The 18,381-nt window shown below is 38.8% G+C and overlaps 1 non-coding gene across 1 annotated transcript; it reads left to right on the forward strand.

The window, feature by feature from the left end:
• The first annotated feature begins 9,979 nt into the window (after window positions 1–9,979).
• On the forward strand, window positions 9,980–10,087 carry LOC148567532 (small nucleolar RNA R71). Its single transcript, XR_015881509.1, has one exon. It is a non-coding gene; the product is annotated as a small nucleolar RNA R71 (small nucleolar RNA).
• Window positions 10,088–18,381: the final 8,294 nt, after the last annotated feature.

Genomic DNA, 18,381 nt, shown 5'->3' on the forward strand with positions numbered 1-18,381 from the left:
AGTCAATAACTTGAATCTCTACATATCCATACGGTGACACACTTGTAATCACATATGGTCCCCTCCATCGGGATTTTAATTTCCAGTGAATAATCTGAGTCTAGAGTTAAATAGCAGGACCTTCTGTCCTAGTTCAAAGACTCTAGATGACAACTTTCTATCATGCGACCTTTTTGCTTTCTCTTTGTAAATCTTAGTATTTTCGAAAGCATTGAGTATGAATTCCTCTAGCTCATTCAGTTGGAGCAATCTTTTCTCTCTAGCTAATTTGGAATCAAAGTTTAGGAATCTGGTTGCCCAGTAGGCCTTATGCTCCAGTTCCACGGGCAGATGACAGGCCTTACCATACACAAGTTGGTATGGAGAGGTCCCTATAGGAGTCTTGAATGCTGTTCTGTATGCCCACAGAGCATCATCCAAGCTTCTTGCCCAATCCCTTCTACGGGTACTTACAGTCCATTCCAGGATTCTTTTTAGTTATCTATTAGAGACTTCAGCCTGCCCATTTGTCTGTGGATGATATTGAGTTGCTACCTTGTGGCTAATTCCATATCGGACCATAGTAGAGTAAAGCTGTTTATTGCAGAAATTAGTTCCCCCATCACTGATTAGTACTCTAGGGACACCAAACCTACTGAAGATATGTTTCTGGAGGAACTTCAGCACTGTCTTAGTATCATTAGTGGGTGTTGCAATGGCCTCTACCCATTTCGATATATAGTCGAATGCCACCAGAATATAAGTGTTTGAGTATGATGGTGGGAAAGTCCCCATGAAGTCAATACCCAATACGTCAAACAACTCAATCTCTAAGATCCCTTGCTGAGACATGGCGTAACCAAGAGGCAGATTACCAGCTCTCTGGCAACTGTCACAGTTACGTACAAACTCTCGAGAGTCTTTATAGAGTGTAGGCCAGTAGAAGCCATATTGGAGGACTTTTGTGGCTGTTCGCTCACCTCCGAAATGTCCTCCATATTGTGTAGGATCTTCTGTGTTTCTTCTCTAGGCACACACCTACGGATTATTCCGACTGCACATCTTTTAAAGAGATATCGTTTATCCTACTAGTAGTACTTTGCATCAGTAATTAATTTTTTTATTTGCTGCATGCTGTACTCTTTGGGTATGAATCTTACTGCTTTATAGTTAGCAATGTCTGCAAACCACGTTACTTCCTGAATGACAAAGAGTTGCTCATCTGGAAAGGTTTTAGAGATCTCAGTAGAGGGGAGGGACGCCCCTTCTACTTTCTATTCGGGACAGATGATCAGCCACTTGGTTCTCTGTCCCTTTTCTATCTCTTATTTCTATATCAAACTCTTGCAGAAGCAACACCCATCTTATGAGCCTGGGTTTTGAATCCCTTTGTAAGTAGATATTTAAGAGTAGCATGGTCAGTGTACACAATCACTTTTGATCCTACTAAGTATGATCTAAACTTGTCAATGGCATAAACCACTGCAAGTAGCTCTTTTTTTGTGGTTGTGTAATTTTTTTGTGCATCATTTAAAACACGGCTGGCATAATAAATGACATGCAGAAGCTTGTTATGCCTCTATCCCAATACTGCACCAATGACATGGTCACTAGCATCACACATTAGTTCGAATGGTAATGTCCAGTCTGGTACAGAAATAACTGGTGCTGTGACCAGCTTAGCTTTCAGAGTTTCAAATGCCTACAGACACTCTGTGTCAAACACAAATGGTGTGTCAATAGCTAGCAGATTACTCAGAGATTTTGCAATTTTTGAAAAATCCATTATAAACCTCATATAAAATCATGCCGGCCCCAGAAGCTTCTGATTGCCTTAACATTGGCAGGTGGTGGTAATTTTTCAATTACCTCTACTTTAGCTTGATCCACCTCTATTCCCTTGTTTGAAATTTTATGCCCAAGGACAATTCCTTCAGTCACCATAAAGTGACATTTTTCCAAGTTTAAAACTAGGTTGGTCTCTTGGCACCTTTTCAGAACAAGTGCTAAATGGTCAAGGCAGGAGATGAATGAGTCTCCAAATATTAAGAAGTCATCTATGAAGACTTCCAGAAATTTCTCTACCATATCAGAGAAGATAGAGAGCATACACCTCTGAAAGGTTGCAAGTGCATTGCATAGACCAAAAGGCATTCTTCTGTAGGCAAATACTCAAGAAGGACATGTGAATACTGTTTTCTCTTGGTCCTGAGGATCTACTGCAATTTGGTTGTAACCTAAATAGCCATCCAAAAAGCAGTAATATTCATGACCTGCTAGTCTCTCTAGCATCTGGGCTAAAAATGGTAAAGGAAAGTGATCCTTCCTGGTGGCTGTATTGAGCCTTCTGTAGTCAATACACATACGCCACCCTGTAACTGTTCTTGTAGGAACTAGTTCATTCTTTTCATTATGAACCACTGTCATGCCTCCCTTCTTGGGGACAACTTAGACAGGGCTCACCCAGGGGCTATCAGAAATAGGATAAATAATCCAAGCCTCCAGTAACTTGGTGACCTCTTTCTGCACCACCTCCTTCATGGCTAGATTTAGCCATCTCTGTGGTTGAACCACTAGCTTAGCATCGTCCTCCAATAGGATCTTGTGCATGCATCTTGCTGGGCTGATGCCCTTAAGATCACTTATGGACTACCCAAGAGCTGTCTTGTGTGTCCTTAGCACTTGAAGTAGTGCTTTCTCTTCCTGTGGATTTAAAGCAGAGCTTATGATCACCGAAAAAGTTTCACCTTCTCCCAGAAATGTATATTTCAGGGATGGTAGTAGCGGTCTGAGCTCGGGTTTAGGAGGTTTCTCCTCTTCCTGAGGAATTTTTAGAGGTTCTTTTATTTCCTCTGATTCCTCCAGATCAGGCTGAACATCTTTAAAGATGTCTTCTAGCTCTGATTCAAGACTCTCAGCCATGTTGATCTCCTCTACCAGGGAGTCAATAATATCAACACTCATACAGTCTTTTGATGTGTCTGGATGCTTCATTGCCTCAACAGCATTCAGCCTAAACTCATCCTCATTGACTCTCAAGGTTACTTCCCCTTTTTGGACATCAATGAGGGTTCGTCGAGTTGCTAGGAAAGGTCTTCCTAGAATTAGAGTTGCACTCTTGTGCTCCTCCATTTCCAGCACTACAAAGTCAGTGGGAAAGGCAAATGGCCCAACTGTGACAATTATATCCTCAATTATGCCTGATGGGTATTTAATGGAGCCATCAGCAAGTTGAAGACAGATCCGGGTTGGTTTGACCTCTTCAGTCAAGCCAAGCTTTCCGATAGTGGATGCAAGGATTAGGTTTATACTTGCCCCAAGATCACATAGAGCTGTCTTGGTACATGGTGCACAAAATTGTGATCTCAGGCAATGGTGCCAAAACTCTGTACGCACGTCTTAATAAATCGTTTTTCATTCACAACTTCGATACAACTAACCAGCAAGTGCACTGGGTCGTCCAAGTAATAAACCTTACGTGAGTAAGGGTCGATCCCACGGAGATTGTTGGTATGAAGCAAGCTATGGTCATCTTGTAGATCTCAGTCAGGCAGATATCAAATAGTTATGGAGTTTTTGAAAACAAATAATAGATAGACAGAAAATAAAGATAGAAACACTTATGTATATCATTGGTGAGAATTTCAGATAAAGGTATAGAGATGCTTTCGTCCTTCTGAACTTCTGCTTTCCTGCTGTCTTCATCCAATCAGTCCTACTCCTTTCCATGGCTGGCTTTATGTAAGAACATCACCATTGTCAATGGCTACTTTTCATCCTCTCTGTGAAAATGGTCCGATGCGCTGTCACTGCATGGCTAATGATCTGGAGGCATCACCGTGGTCAATGGCTGCATCCTATCCTCTTGTGAAAATGGTCCAAATGCTCTGTCACAGCACGGCTAATCATCTGAGGTTCTCGATCATACTGGAATAGGATTCACCCTCCTTTTGCGTCTGTCACTACGCCCAGCACTCGCGACTTTGAAGTTCGTCACAGTCATTCAATCCCTGAATCCTACTCAAAATACCACAGACAAGGTTTAGACTTTCCGGATTCTCATGAATGCCACCATCAATCTAGCTTATACCACGAAGATTCTGATTAAGAGATCCAAGAGATAATTATCCAATCTAAGGTGGAACGAAAGTGGTTGTCAGGCACGCGTTCGTGGGGGAACGATGATGATTGTCACGTTCATCACATTCATGTTGAAGTGTGAATGAATATCTTAGAAGCGGAATAAGTTGAATTGAATAGAAAAACAGTAGTACTTTGCATTAATTCATGAGGAACAGCAGAGCTCCACACCTTAATCTATGGAGTGTAGAAACTCTACCATTGAAAATACATAAGTGATGAAGGTCCAGGCATGGCCAAGAGGCCAGCCCCCATGATCTAAGAACTAGGTGTCCAAAGATGATAAGATGAACTAAAAATCATAAGATGTCAAATACAATAGTAAAAAGCCTATTTATACTAAACTAGTTACTAGGGTTTACAAAAGTAAGTAATTGATGCATAAATCCACTTTCGGGGCCCACTTGGTGTGTGCTTGGGCTGAGCTTGAATGTTACACGTGCAGAGGCTCTTTCTGGAGTTGAACGCCAGGTTGTAACGTGTTTCTGGCGTTCAACTCTGGTTTGTGACGTGTTTCTGGCGTTTAACTCCAGACAGCAGCGTAGAACTGGCGTTCAACGCCCTTTTACGTCATCTAAACTCGGCCAAAGCATGGACTATTATATATTGCTGGAAAGCCCTAGATGTCTACTTTCGAACGCAATTGGAAGCACGCCATTTTGAGTTCTGTATCTCCAGAAAATCTACTTTGAGTGCAGGGAGGTCAGAATCCAACAGCATCAGCAGTCCTTCTTCAACCTCTGAATCTGATTTTTGCTCAAGTCCCTCAATTTCAGCCAGAGAATACCTGAAATCACAGAAAAACACACAAACTCATAGTAAAGTCCAGAAATGTGAATTTGACATGAAAACTAATAAAAACATCCCTAAAAGTAACTAGATCCTACTAAAAACAATGCCAAAAAGCGTATAAATTATCTGCTCATCACAACACCAAACTTAAATTGTTGCTTGTCCCCAAGCAATTGAAAATCAAATAGGATAAAAAGAAGAGAATATACTATAAATTCCAAACTATCAATGAAAGATAGCTCCAATCAGATGAGCGGAACTTGTAGCTTTTTGCCTCTGGAATAGTTTTGGTATCTCGCTTTATCCATTGAGGTTCAGAATGATTGGCATCTATAGGAACTCAGAGTTCAGATAGTGTTATTGATTCTCCTAGTTCAGTATGTTGATTCTTGAACACAGCTACTTTATGAGTCTTGGCTGTGGCCCTAAGCACTTTGTTTTCCAGTATTACCACCGGATACATAAATGCCACAGACACATAACTGGGTGAACCTTTTCAGATTGTGACTCAGCTTTGCTAAAGTCCCGAATTAGAGGTGTCCAGGGTTCTTAAGCACACTCTTCTTTTGCTTTGGACCTTGACTTTAACCGCTCAGTCTCAAGTTTTCACTTGACACCTTCACGCCACAAGCACATGATTAGGGACAGCTTGGTTTAGCCGCTTAGGCCAGGATTTTATTCCTTTAGGCCCTCCTATCCACTGATGCTCAAAGCCTTGGGATCCTTTTTATTTACCCTTGCCTTTTAGTTTTAAGGGTTATTGGCTTTTTGCTCTTGCCTTTTAGTTTTAAGAGCTTTTGGCTTTTTCTGCTTGCTTTTGCTCTCTTTTTTTTCTATTTTTTTTCGCCATTTTTTTTCTGCAAGCTTTGTTCTTTGCTGCTTTTTCTTGCTTCAAGAATCATTTTTATGATTTTTCAGATTATCAAATAACATGTCTCCTTGTCATCAATCTTTCAAGAGCCAACACATTTAACATTCTTAAACAACAACTTCAAAAGACATATGCACTGTTCAAGCATTCATTCAGAAAACAAGAAGCATTGTCACCACATCAATATAATTAAACTAAGTTCAAGGATAAATTCGAAACTCATGTACTTCTTGTTCTTTTGAATTAAAACATTTTTCATTTAAGAGAGGTGATGGATTCATAGGACATTCATAACTTTAAGACAAAGTAACTAAACACTAATGATCATGTAATAAGACACAAACATGGATAAGCACTTAGCATAAAGAAAACGAAAAACAGAGAATGTAAGAACAAGGAATGAGTCCACCTTAGTGATGGTGGCGTTTCCTTCTTGAGGAACCAATGGTGTCCTTGAGCTCTTCTATGTCTCTTCCTTGTCTTTGTTGCTCCTCCCTCATTGCTTTTTGATCTTCTCTAATTTCATCAAGGATGATGGAGTGCTCTTGATGTTCCACCCTTAATTGTCCTATGTTGGAACTTAATTCTCCTAGGGAGGTGTTGATTTGCTCCCAATAGTTTTGTGGAGGAAAATGCATTTGAGGCATCTCCGGGATCTCATGGTGATGAGCTTCATGCGTCTCTTGAGCTCCATGAATGGGCTCTCTTGTTTGCTTCATCCTTTTCATAGTGATGGGCTTCTCTTCCTCAATGGGAATGTCTCCTTCTATGTCAATTCCAGCCGAATTGCATAGATGGCAAATGAGGTGAGGAAAAGCTAACCTTGCCATAGTGGAGGACTTGTCAGCCACCTTGTAGAGTTCTTGAGGTATAATCTCATGAACCTCCACCTCTTCTCCAATCATGATGCTGTGGATCATGATGGCCCGGTCTATAGTAACTTCAGACTGGTTGCTAGTGGGAATGATTGAGCGTTGAATGAACTCCAACCATCCTCTAGCTACAGGCTTAAGGTCCAGTCTTCTCAGTTGAACCGGTTTGCCTTTTGAGTCAATCTTCCATTGAGCTCCTTCCACAGATATGTCCATGAGGACTTGGTCCAATCTTTGATCAAAGTTTACTATCCTTGTGTAGGGGCGTGCGTTCTCTTCCATCATTGGCAAGTTGAACGCCAACCTTATATTTTCCGGACTAAAATCTAAGTAATTCCCCCAAACCATGGTGAGATAATTCTTTGGGTTCGGGTTCTTACGTTGATCATGGTTCCTTGTGATCCATGCATTAGCATAGAATTCTTGAACCATTAGAATTCCGACTTGTTGGATGGGGTTTGTTAGAACTTCCCAACCTATTCTATGGATCTCATGTCAGATCTCCGGATACTCATTTCTCTTGAGTTTGAAAGGGACCTCGGGGATCACCTTCTTCTTGGCCACAACATCATAGAAGTGATCTTGATGAGCTTTGGAGATGAATTTTTCCATCTCCCATGACTCGGAGGTGGAAGCTTTTGTCTTCCCTTTCCCTTTCCCTTTTACCACACCAAACTTAGAATATTGCTCGCCCTCGAGCAAGAGAAGAAAGAATAGATGAAGAAGAAGAAGAAAATATGGAGGAGAGGAGGGAGATGTGTTTCGGCCAAGAAGGGGAAGAGATGGTTGTTTTGTGTGAAAATGAAGAAGAATGGAGGGCTTTATATAGGGAAGGGAGGGGGGTAAGGTTCGGCCATAAGGGTGGGTTTTGGGTGGGAAATTGATTTTGAATTTTGAAGGTAGGTGGAGTTTATGAGGTAGGTTTATGGGGAAGAGTGGATGGATGTGAGTGGTGAAGTAGTGAGAGAGAAGAGAGATTGAGGTGATTGGTGAAGAGTTTTGGGGAAGAGTGTTTATTGGGAAGAGAGGATGAACATTGAGAAGAGGGAAGAGAGTGAGTGGTGGTAGGTGGGGATCCTGTGGGGTCCACAGATGCTGAGTTGATCCTGTGGGGTTCACAGGTCCTGAGGTGTCAAGGATTTGCATCCCTGCACCCATTAGGCATGTCAAATGCCTTTGCATGCAATTCTCGCGTTTAAACGCCAAATTGATGCTTGTTCTGGGCGTTCAACGCCCAGATGCAGCATATTTCTGGCGTTGAACGCCAGCCAGATGCTTGTTTCTGGCGTTCAGCGCCAGCTCTTCTTCACTGTGCATTTCTGGCATCTGGACGCCAGGATTCTGCTTGTTTCTGGCGTTCAACGCCAGAAACATGCTCTGTTCTGGCGTTGAACGCCAGACAGATGCTCCTTACTGGCGTTTAAATGCCAGTGAGATCCTCCTCTAGGGTGTGATTTTTCTTCTGCTATTTTTGATTCCGTTTTTAATTTTTATATTTATTTTGTGACTCCACATGATCATGAACCTAATAAAACATGAAATAATAATAAAATAAAAATAGATAAAAATTGGGTTGCCTCCCAACAAGCGCTTCTTTAATGTCAATAGCTTGACAGTGGGCTCTCATGGAGCCTCACAGATGTTCAGAGCTTTGTTGAGACTCCCCAACACCAAACTTAGAGTTTGGATATGGGAGTTCAACACTAAACTTAGAGTTTGGTTGTGGCCTCCCAACACCAAACTTAAAGTTTGACTGTGGGGGCTCTGGTTGACTCTGTTTTGAGAGAAGCTTACTGTGCCTCTTTTCCATGTTTACAGAAGGATGTCCTTGAGTTTTAAACTCAAGGGAGTCCTCATTCAATTGAAGAACTAGTTCACCTCTGTTAACATCAATCACAGCTCTTGTTGTGGCTAGGAAGGGTCTTCCAAGGATGATGAATTCATCCTCATCCTTCCTAGTATCTAGGACTATGAAATCAGCAGGGATGTAAAGGCCTTCAACCTTTACTAACACGTCCTCTACTTGTCCATAAGCCTGTTTTCTTGAATTGTCTGCCTTCTCTAATGAGATTTTAGTAGCTTGCACCCCAAAGATTCCCAGTTTCTCTATTATAGAGAGGGGCATGAGGTTTATTCCTGACCCAAGGTCACATAGAGCCTTCTCAAAGGTCATGGTGCCTATGGTACAAGGTATTAAGAACTTTCCAGGATCCTGTTTCTTCTGAGGCAATGTCAGTAGCTTAAGATCACTCAGTTCATTGGTGAACAAGGGAAGTTCATCTTCCCAAGTCTCAATACCAAATAATTTGGCATTCAGCTTCATGATTGCACCAAGGTACTTGGTGACTTGCTCCTCAGTAACATCCTCATTCTCTTCAGAAGAGGAATACTCATCAGAGCTCATAAATGGCATAAGGAGGTTCAATAGAATCTCTATGGTCTCTAAATGAGCTTCAGAGTCCTTTGGTTCCTCAGAGGGAAACTCCTTATTGATCACTGGCCGTCCCAGGAGGTCTTCCTCCTTGGGATTCACGTCCTCCCTTTCCTCTTTTGATTCGACCATGATGGTTATATCAATGGCCTTGCACTCTCCTTTTGGATTTTCTTCTGTATTTCTTGGGAGAGTACTAGGAGGGATTTCAGTGATCCTTTTACTCAGCTGGTCGACTTGTGCTTCCAAATTTCTAATGGAAGACCTTGTTTTATTCATGAAACTCACAGTGGCCTTAGATAGATCAGAGACTAAGTTTGCTAAATTAGAAGTATTTTGTTTAGAGTTCTCTGTCTGTTGCTGAGTGGATGATGGAAAAGGCTTGCTATTGCTAAACCTGTTTCTTCCACCATTATTAAAGCCTTGTTGAGGCTTTTGTTGATCCTTCCATGAGAGATTTGTGTGATTTCTCCATGAGGGATTATAGGTGTTTCCATATGGTTCACCCATGTAATTTACCTCTGCTATTGCAGGGTTCTCAGGATCATAAGCTTCTTCTTCAGAAGGCGCCTCTTGAGTACTGTTGGATGCAGCTTGCATTCCATTCAGACTCTGAGAAATCATATTGACTTGCTGAGTCAATATTTTATTCTGAGCCAATATAGCATTCAGAGTATCAATTTCAAGAACTCCCTTCTTCTGAGGCGTCCCATTACTCACAGGATTCCTCTCAGAAGTGTACATGAACTGGTTATTAGCAACCATGTCAATGAGTTCTTGAGCTTCTGCAGGCATTTTTTTTAGGTGAATGGATCCACCTGCAGAAGTATCCAATGACATCTTAGCTAATTCAGACAGACCATCATAGAATATATCCAGGATGGTCCATTCTGAAAGCATGTCAGAAGGACACTTTTTGGTCAGTTGCTTGTATCTCTCCCAAGCTTCATAGAGGGATTCACCTTCTTTCTGTTTGAAGGTTTGAACATCCACTCTAAGCTTGCTCAGCTTTTGAGGAGGAAAGAACTTGGCTAAGAAAGTCGTGACCAGCTTATCCTAAGAGTTCAGGCTATCTTTGGGTTGAGAGTCTAACCACACTCTAGCTCTGTCTCTTACAGAAAAAGGGAAAAGCATGAGCCTGTAGACTTCAGAATTTACTCCATTAGTCTTAACAGTATCACAGATCTGCAAGAATTCAGTTAAGAACTGAAAAGGATCTTCAGATGGAAGTCCATAAAACTTGCAGTTTTATTGCATTAGAGAAACTAATTGAGGTTTCAGCTCAAAATTATTTGCTCCAATGGTAGGGATGGAGATGCTTCTTCCATGTAAATTGGAATTAGGTGTAGTAAAGTCACCAAGCATCCTCCTTGCATTATTATTATTTTCGGCTGCCATCTCCTCTTCTTGTTCGAAAATTTCTGAAAGGTGCTTGCTGGATTGTTGTAATTTAGCTTCTCTTAGTTTCCTCTTCAGAGTCCTTTCAGGTTCTGGATCTGCTTCAACAAGAATATTCGTGTCCTTGCTCCTGCTCATATGAAAAAGAGGGAACAGAAAAATAATAATAATAGGGATCCTTTTTACCCAGGTATAGAGGTTTCCTTATGTGAGTAGAAAAAAAGAAGAAGAGAAAATCTGAACTCAGAGAGAGAGGGTTCGGATTTTTGGTGAGTGAGGGAGGGATGTTAGTAGATGAATAAATAAATAGAAGGAGATGAGAGAGAGAGAGAATTTTCGAAAATTATTTTTGAAAAAGAGTTAGTGATTTTCGAAAATTGTTTTTGAAAAAGGTTAGTAATTTTCGAAAATTAGAAGAAGAAATAAATTAAAATTGAATTTTGAAACAATTAGTCAATTAAAAAGAAATTTTGAAAAAAAGAGAGATATTTTCGAACATTAGAGAGAGAGAGTTAGTTAGGTAGTTTTGAAAAAGATAAGAAACAAACAAAAAGTTAGTTAGTTAGTTGAAACAAATTTTGAAAATCAATTTTGAAAAGATAAGAAGATAGGAAGTTAGAAAAGATATTTTAAAATCAAATTTTTGAGAAAGATATGATAAGAAGATGTTTTTGAAAAGATATGATTGAAATTAGTTTTTGAAAAAGATTTGATTTTTAGAATCACAATTAATGACTTGATTCACAAGAAACCACAAGATATGATTCTAGAACTTAAAGTTTGAATCTTTCTTAACAAGCAAGTAACAAACTTGAAATTTTTGAATCAAAACATTAATTGATGATGTTATTTTTGAAAATTAGGAGATAAAGCTAAGAAAAAGATTTTTGAAAAATATTTTTAAAATTTTCGAAAATAACTAAGAAAAATGAAAAAGATTTGATTTTTGAAAAAGATTTTGAAAAAGATAAGATTTGAAAATTTGATTTGACTCATAGAAACAACTAAAATTTAAAAAGTTTTGAAAAAGTCAATCCAAATTTTCGAAATTTTAAGAGAGAAAAAGGGGAAGATATTTTTTTTGATTTTTGAATTTTTTTTTATGAGAGAGAAAAACATGAAAATGATGCAATGCATGAAAATTTTGGATCAAAACAATGAATGCATGCAAGAATGCTATGAATGTCAAGATGAACACCAAGAACACTATGAATATTATGATGAACATCAAGAACATATTTTTGAAAAAATTTTTAATGCAAAGAAAACATGCAAGACACCAAACTTAAAAATCTTTAATGCTTAGGCACTAAGAATTCAAGAATGCATATGAAAAACACCATACAGCACAAAACAAGAAAACATCAAGATCAAACAAGAAGACTTACCAAGAACAACTTGAAGATCATGAAGAACACTATGAATGCATGAATTTTTTTCGAAAATTTTAAGATGAACATGCAATTGACACCAAACTTAAATCTGACTCAAGACTCAAACAAGAAACACAAAATATTTTTTTTTATTTTTATGATTTTATAATTTTTTTGTATTTTTCGAAAATTATTTGTGAAAAAGAAAAATAAGGATTCCAAAATTTTTAATATGAATTCCAGGAATCTTGCACTCTTAGTCTAAAGCTCCAATCTGAGGGTTAGATATGGATTAATAGCCAGTCAAGCTTTAGCATGTAACATCAGAATATACTGCTCATTACTTATCAAATTAACTTGCCTCTATGCTGATGGTTGGAAGCCCCTATCCAAAAGAATTTAGACATGGCTTTACAGCTAGTCAGGCTTCACATGCTTCATGAAACTCTAGAATTCATTCTTAAAAATTCTGAAGAACATAATAAAAATTTTCGAAAGGAATTTTTTTTTATTATTTTTATTTTTTCTTTTTCGAAAACAGATGAGAAAGTTTTGAAAATTTTTTTTTTTGAAAAATTTTTGAAAATAAAACAAAAAGAAAATTACCTAATCTGAGCAACAAGATGAACCGTCAGTTGTCCAAACTCAAACAATCCCCGGCAACGACGCCAAAAACTTGGTGCACGAAATTGTGATCTCAGGCAACGGTGCCAAAACTTTGTACGCACGTCTTAATAAATCGTTTTTTATTCACAACTTTGATACAACTAACCAGCAAGTGCACTGGGTCGTCCAAGTAATAAACCTTACGTGAGTAAGGGTCAATCCCACGGAGATTGTTGGTATGAAGCAAGCTATGGTCATCTTGTAGATCTCAGTCAGGCGGATATCAAATAGTTATGGAGATTTTGAAAACAAATAATAGATAGACAGAAAATAAAGATAGAAACACTTATGTATATCATTGGTGAGAATTTCAGATAAAGGTATAGAGATGCTTTCGTCCCTCTGAACTTCTGCTTTCCTGCTGTCTTCATCCAATCAGTCCTACTCCTTTCCATGGCTGGCTTTATGTAAGAACATCACCATTGTCAATGGCTTCTTTTCATCCTCTCTGTGAAAATGGTCCGATGCGCTGTCACTGCATGGCTAATGATCTGGAGGCATCAACGTGGTCAATGGCTGCATCCTATCCTCTTGTGAAAATGGTCCAAATGCTCTGTCACAGCACGGCTAATCATCTGAGGTTCTCGATCATACTGGAATAGGATTCACCCTCCTTTTGCGTCTGTCACTACGCCCAGCACTTGGCGAGTTTGAAGTTCGTCACAGTCATTCAATCCTTGAATCCTACTCGGAATACTACAGACAAGGTTTAGACTTTCCGGATTCTCAAGAATGTCCCCATCAATCTAGCTTATACCACGAAGATTCTGATTAAGAGATCCAAGAGATAATCATCCAATCTAAGGTGGAACGGAAGTGGTTGTCAGGCACGCGTTTGTGGGGGAATGATGATGATTGTCACGTTCATCACATTCATGTTGAAGTGCGAATGAATATCTTAGAAGCGGAATAAGTTGAATTGAATTGAAAAACAGTAGTACTTTGCATTAATTCATGACGAACAGCAGAGCTCCACACCTTAATCTATGGAGTGTAGAAACTCTACCATTGAAAATACATAAGTGATGAAGGTCCAGGCATGGCCGAGAGGCCAGCCCCCATGATCTAAGAACTAGGCGTCCAAAGATGATAAGATGAACTAAAAATTATAAGATGTCAAATACAATAGTAAAAAGTCCTATTTATACTAAACTAGTTACTAGGGTTTACAGAAGTAAGTAATTGATGCATAAATCCACTTCCAGGGCCCACTTGGTGTGTGCTTGGGCTCAGCTTGAATGTTACACGTACAGAGGCTCTTTCTGGAGTTGAATGTCAGGTTGTAACGTGTTTCTGGCGTTTAACTCCAGACAGCAGCGTAGAACTGGCGTTCAACGCCCTTTTACATCTTCTAAACTCGGCCAAAGTATGAACTATTATATATTGCTGGAAAGCCCTGGATGTCTACTTTTCAACGCAATTGGAAGTGCGCCAGTTTGAGTTCTGTAGCTCCAAAAAATCCACTTTGAGTGCAGGGAGGTTAGAATCCAACAGCATCAGCAGTCCTTCTTCAACCTCTGAATCTGATTTTTGCTCAAGTCCCTCAATTTCAGCCATAAAATACCTGAAATCACAGAAAAACACACAAACTCATAGTAAAGTCCAGAAATGTGAATTTAACATAAAAACTAATAAAAACATCCCTAAAAGTAACTAGATCCTACTAAAAACATACTAAAAACAATGCCAAAAAGCGTATAAATTATCCGCTCATCAGTACAAGTACCATCTAATGTGCATGGTATCATAAAGTTCCCAGGATCCTTAAGCTTTTCTGCTAAGCTCTTTAAAATGACTGCACTGCGCTCTTCAGTGAGGAGGACTTTTTCAGTTTTCCTCCAAAATGGTTGGAGAAGCCTTCTTAGAGGGGTTACCATTAGCACTTGCAGGTGTCTAATCCCTCATTGGCATTTGAACGCTAGGCTTGGGGGCTGGATGGGCGTTTAACGCCGGATTCCCTCCCCTTTCTGGCATTTGAACGCCAGAATTGGACATGGACTGGGTGTTTAACGCCAGTTTTTCACTCTTTTTTGGCGTTTAAATGCCAGGGTTATTCCTCTCTGGGCTCTTACTGTCCTCAGAGGGATTTTGGGTAGCAGGTTGCTCATCCCCTGTCAGCTGTTCTTTTCTTGGCTTTCTGCTGCTTTGAGTTGAGGTATTTAATGTTTTTCCACTTTTTAATTGAACTGCTTGGCACTCTTCTGTTATCTATTTTGATAACTGCTATTTTGTCTGATCCAATTGTGATTCCATATCCTTATTAGCATTTTTGGTTTCTTGTAGCATCTCCTTAAATTCTGCTAACTGCCTTGTTATAGAAGATAGTTGCTGATTGAGTTTAGCAACTTGTTCCTAAGGACTAAAGTTAGTTGATACTGCCTTAGCTTTTTCTTTCATGGAGGGCTCACTACTTATGTACAGATGCTGATTTCTAGCAATTGTATCGATAAGCTCTTGAGCCTCTTCAATTGTCTTTCTCATGTGTATAGATCCACCAGCTAAGTGATCTAAAGATATTTGAGCTTTCTCTGTAAGCCCATAGTAAAAGATGTCTAACTGCACCCACTCTGAAAATATTTCAGAGGGGCATTTCCTTAGCATCCCTCTGTACCTCTCCCAGGCGTTATAAAGGAATTCATCATCCTATTGTTTAAAGCCTTGGATGTCCAGCCTTAGCTGTGTCATCCTTTTTGGAGGGAAATATTAATTCAGGAATTTGTCTGATAACTGTTTCCATGTTCTTATGCTTGCTGTGGGTTGGTTATTTAACCACCTCTTAGCTTGATCTTCTACAGCAAATGGAAACAGTAACAATCTGTATACATCCTGATCTACCTCCTTGTCACGCACTGTGTCAGCAATTTGCAAGAACTGCACCAGAAACTCAGTAGGTTCTTCCTGTGGAAGACCAGAATACTGGCAATTTTGCTGCACCATGACAATGAGCTGAGGATTTAGCTCAAAACTGCTTGCTTTGATGGGAGGTATACAGATACTACTCTTATATACAACGGTAATAGGGTTAGCATATGACCCCAGAGTCCTTCTGGACTGTTCATTTCCACTTATGTTCATGATGGAGAAAAGGGAATTGATATGGATTGCGAATAAATTATATTTTTTTTATTTTATTTTATTTAATTAAAAGAAACCGAATAAAATAAAATAAAATAAAATAAATGGAGAATAAAATAAAAGTTTCGAAAACTAGAATAATTGATTAATTAAGAAAATTTGAAAAACCTTGGATATGAGAACAAAGTCCTAAACCTAACAAAAACTAACAAACAAACAAAAGGCAAACATATTCACATATTCACAATAGCCAATAATATAACACCATTGTAACTCCCCGGCAACGGTGCCATTTTGATGAATGAATTGTTGTGATGGCATAGAATTTCTCTTAATTAATTCTCGTTGCAAGTATAGTTCTACACCAACAAATAACTCCCACATCAAAAATTTGAGTTGTCACATGTACAAACCCCAATGAAAATTAACCGAAGTATTTAGACTCTGGGTCGTCTCATAAGGAATTGCAATGAAGTGTATGCTTATTGGCTATGAGGGGACAAAGGGGGTTTTGATTGGTAAGAGGGCAAGAAATTAAATGACAAGAAAAATAAATCAAGCAAGTAACTAAAGAAGGCAATTAATAAAGAAAGACATTCATGGCAAGGTTTGAGATCATAGGCTTTCAATCCTAGTCATTAATCATAACAATAATTAACAAGAATTTATCTTATTTCGTCATCTCCAACATTGGAAGAAGGTATAAGTTATCTTCCATGAGAGAAAGTCAAATAAGACTAGTTAATCTCAATCCAAATGTCCTAATCAACTCACTAATTGGATTAGCAAAAGATTAGAGTCAATGGAAATAATATTAACTAACAACTCTAGATCACCAACATGAGTTGGGTTTTCATGACTCAAGATTGCCTAATTACTCTTTCCAAGCCAAGAATGCTCAAGATCTACTCTAAAGACCATCCAAGCATTTTGTCAAACACTTGGAAGGCATAAAAGGAAAGCATAGTAAAAATGCAAGAATAATAAAACTACCAACTACCAATTGCAAGAAAAATAAATCAACAACTCAAATCATCAATAAAAGAACATCAAACATTAAATTTCATTAAATGTAAACAAATTCAACACAAGCATTTATAAACATAAAAGAGACATAAAAGTAAAATTAACAAGAGAACTAAGAAGAATAGAGTAGTAGAAACAAGAAATTGTAAAAAAAAACAAGACGAGAACAATAATCAAAACCTAGATCTAAGATGGATTAACCTAACCTAATTCTAGAGAGAAAAGGGAGCTTCTCTCTCTAGAAACTAACCTACATGATGCTATACTACCAAACAATTGCTCCCTCCTTGCCCAAGCTTGAATTCTTCATGAAATAGCATTAGAAATGAGTTGGTTTGGTCCCAAAGTGCTTCAGAAATCGCCCCCAGCAATTTCATCTTTAGTGGGCCACGAGCAGCATCGACGCACACGCGTACATGGCACGTGCGCACCCCTAAACGCGAACCAACAAATGGCAATTTTTATATCATTTTGAAGCCCCGGATGTTAGCTTTCCAACGCAACTAAAACCTACTCATTTGGACCTCTATAGCTCAAGTTATGGTCGATTGAGTGCGAAGAGGTCAGACTTGAGAGCTTTACAGTTCCTTCATTTCTTCATGAGTTCTCCCACTTTGCATGCTTTTCTCCTCACTTCTTCCATCCAATACATGCCTTATGAACCTGAAATCACTCAACAAACATATCAAGGCATCGAATGGAATTAAAGTGAATTGAATTTAGCTATTTTAAGGCCTAAAAAGTATGTTTTCACATTTAAGCATAAATCAAGGGAGAATTGTAAAACCATGCTATTTTATTGAATAAATGTGGGAAAAGGTGATAAAATCCCCTAAAATAAGCATAAGATAAACCACGAAATTGGGGTTTATCACTTATCTAAAAGGTCGCTTTGAGACATGACACTTAGAGTCAAGGCGAAGACACAGAAACTATAAGCTGCTTCAAGGTGATTACCTATAGAGAGATTTCCATGATATCATTTGAATGAAATTCCTAAGATCTAAGACTTCCAAAATGTAGGGACTAATAAGCACTGGAATCCTTGCATGAGCATATAATCCAGAGTTTACCCTACTGTCACTTAATCACTTCACTAACCAAGGCATTACAAGCTATTCCTCAACCCGTTCCAATTAAAAAGAAATCTTTTTGCTTAGTTCTTTTCTTGCTTGAGGACAAGCAAGGTTTAATTTTGGTGTTGTGATGTATTTGCATCTTTGCTATATTAGCTAGTTAGTTTAAGTAGCTTTAGCTTAATTTCATTCACTTTCTTTGAAATGAACAAGAATTTTGATGAGTTTTACCTCCATGGATTTAAAACACCAAGAACTAGGTAAATGCTGGCCAAATTCATGCAAATAATTCAAGGAACTTATAAATGAATTAGTATGAATGAATCTCTTGAAATTGGTTGCATAGAATGGCAAGATTTTGAGGCAAGTTCTTTGGTTAATGATAGGTGATGAAGCAAGAAAGCCTTGGAGCAAGAATGAAGCCATCAAGGGCGTTGCCAACTCCAGCAACAAGTTGGCAACTCAAGTTGCCAACTCCAATACTAGATCCTGGAGCAAGGGAGAAAACAATGAACATGTTGCCAACTCTGAACAGGGCGTTGCCAATGCCAATTCATGCTAGTGAGGAAGCAAAGAGCCCTGGAACAAGGAGGAAGATAATGAAGGCATTGCCAACTCAGAATAGGACGTTACTAACGCCTTCCTTACCAAGAATTGAAGACGTTGCTAACTTACTTTTCCA

This window comes from Arachis ipaensis, chromosome B4 (genome assembly GCF_059453495.1).
Source record: "Arachis ipaensis isolate K30076 ecotype BB chromosome B4, ASM5945349v1, whole genome shotgun sequence".
Lineage (NCBI taxonomy): Eukaryota > Viridiplantae > Streptophyta > Magnoliopsida > Fabales > Fabaceae > Arachis > Arachis ipaensis.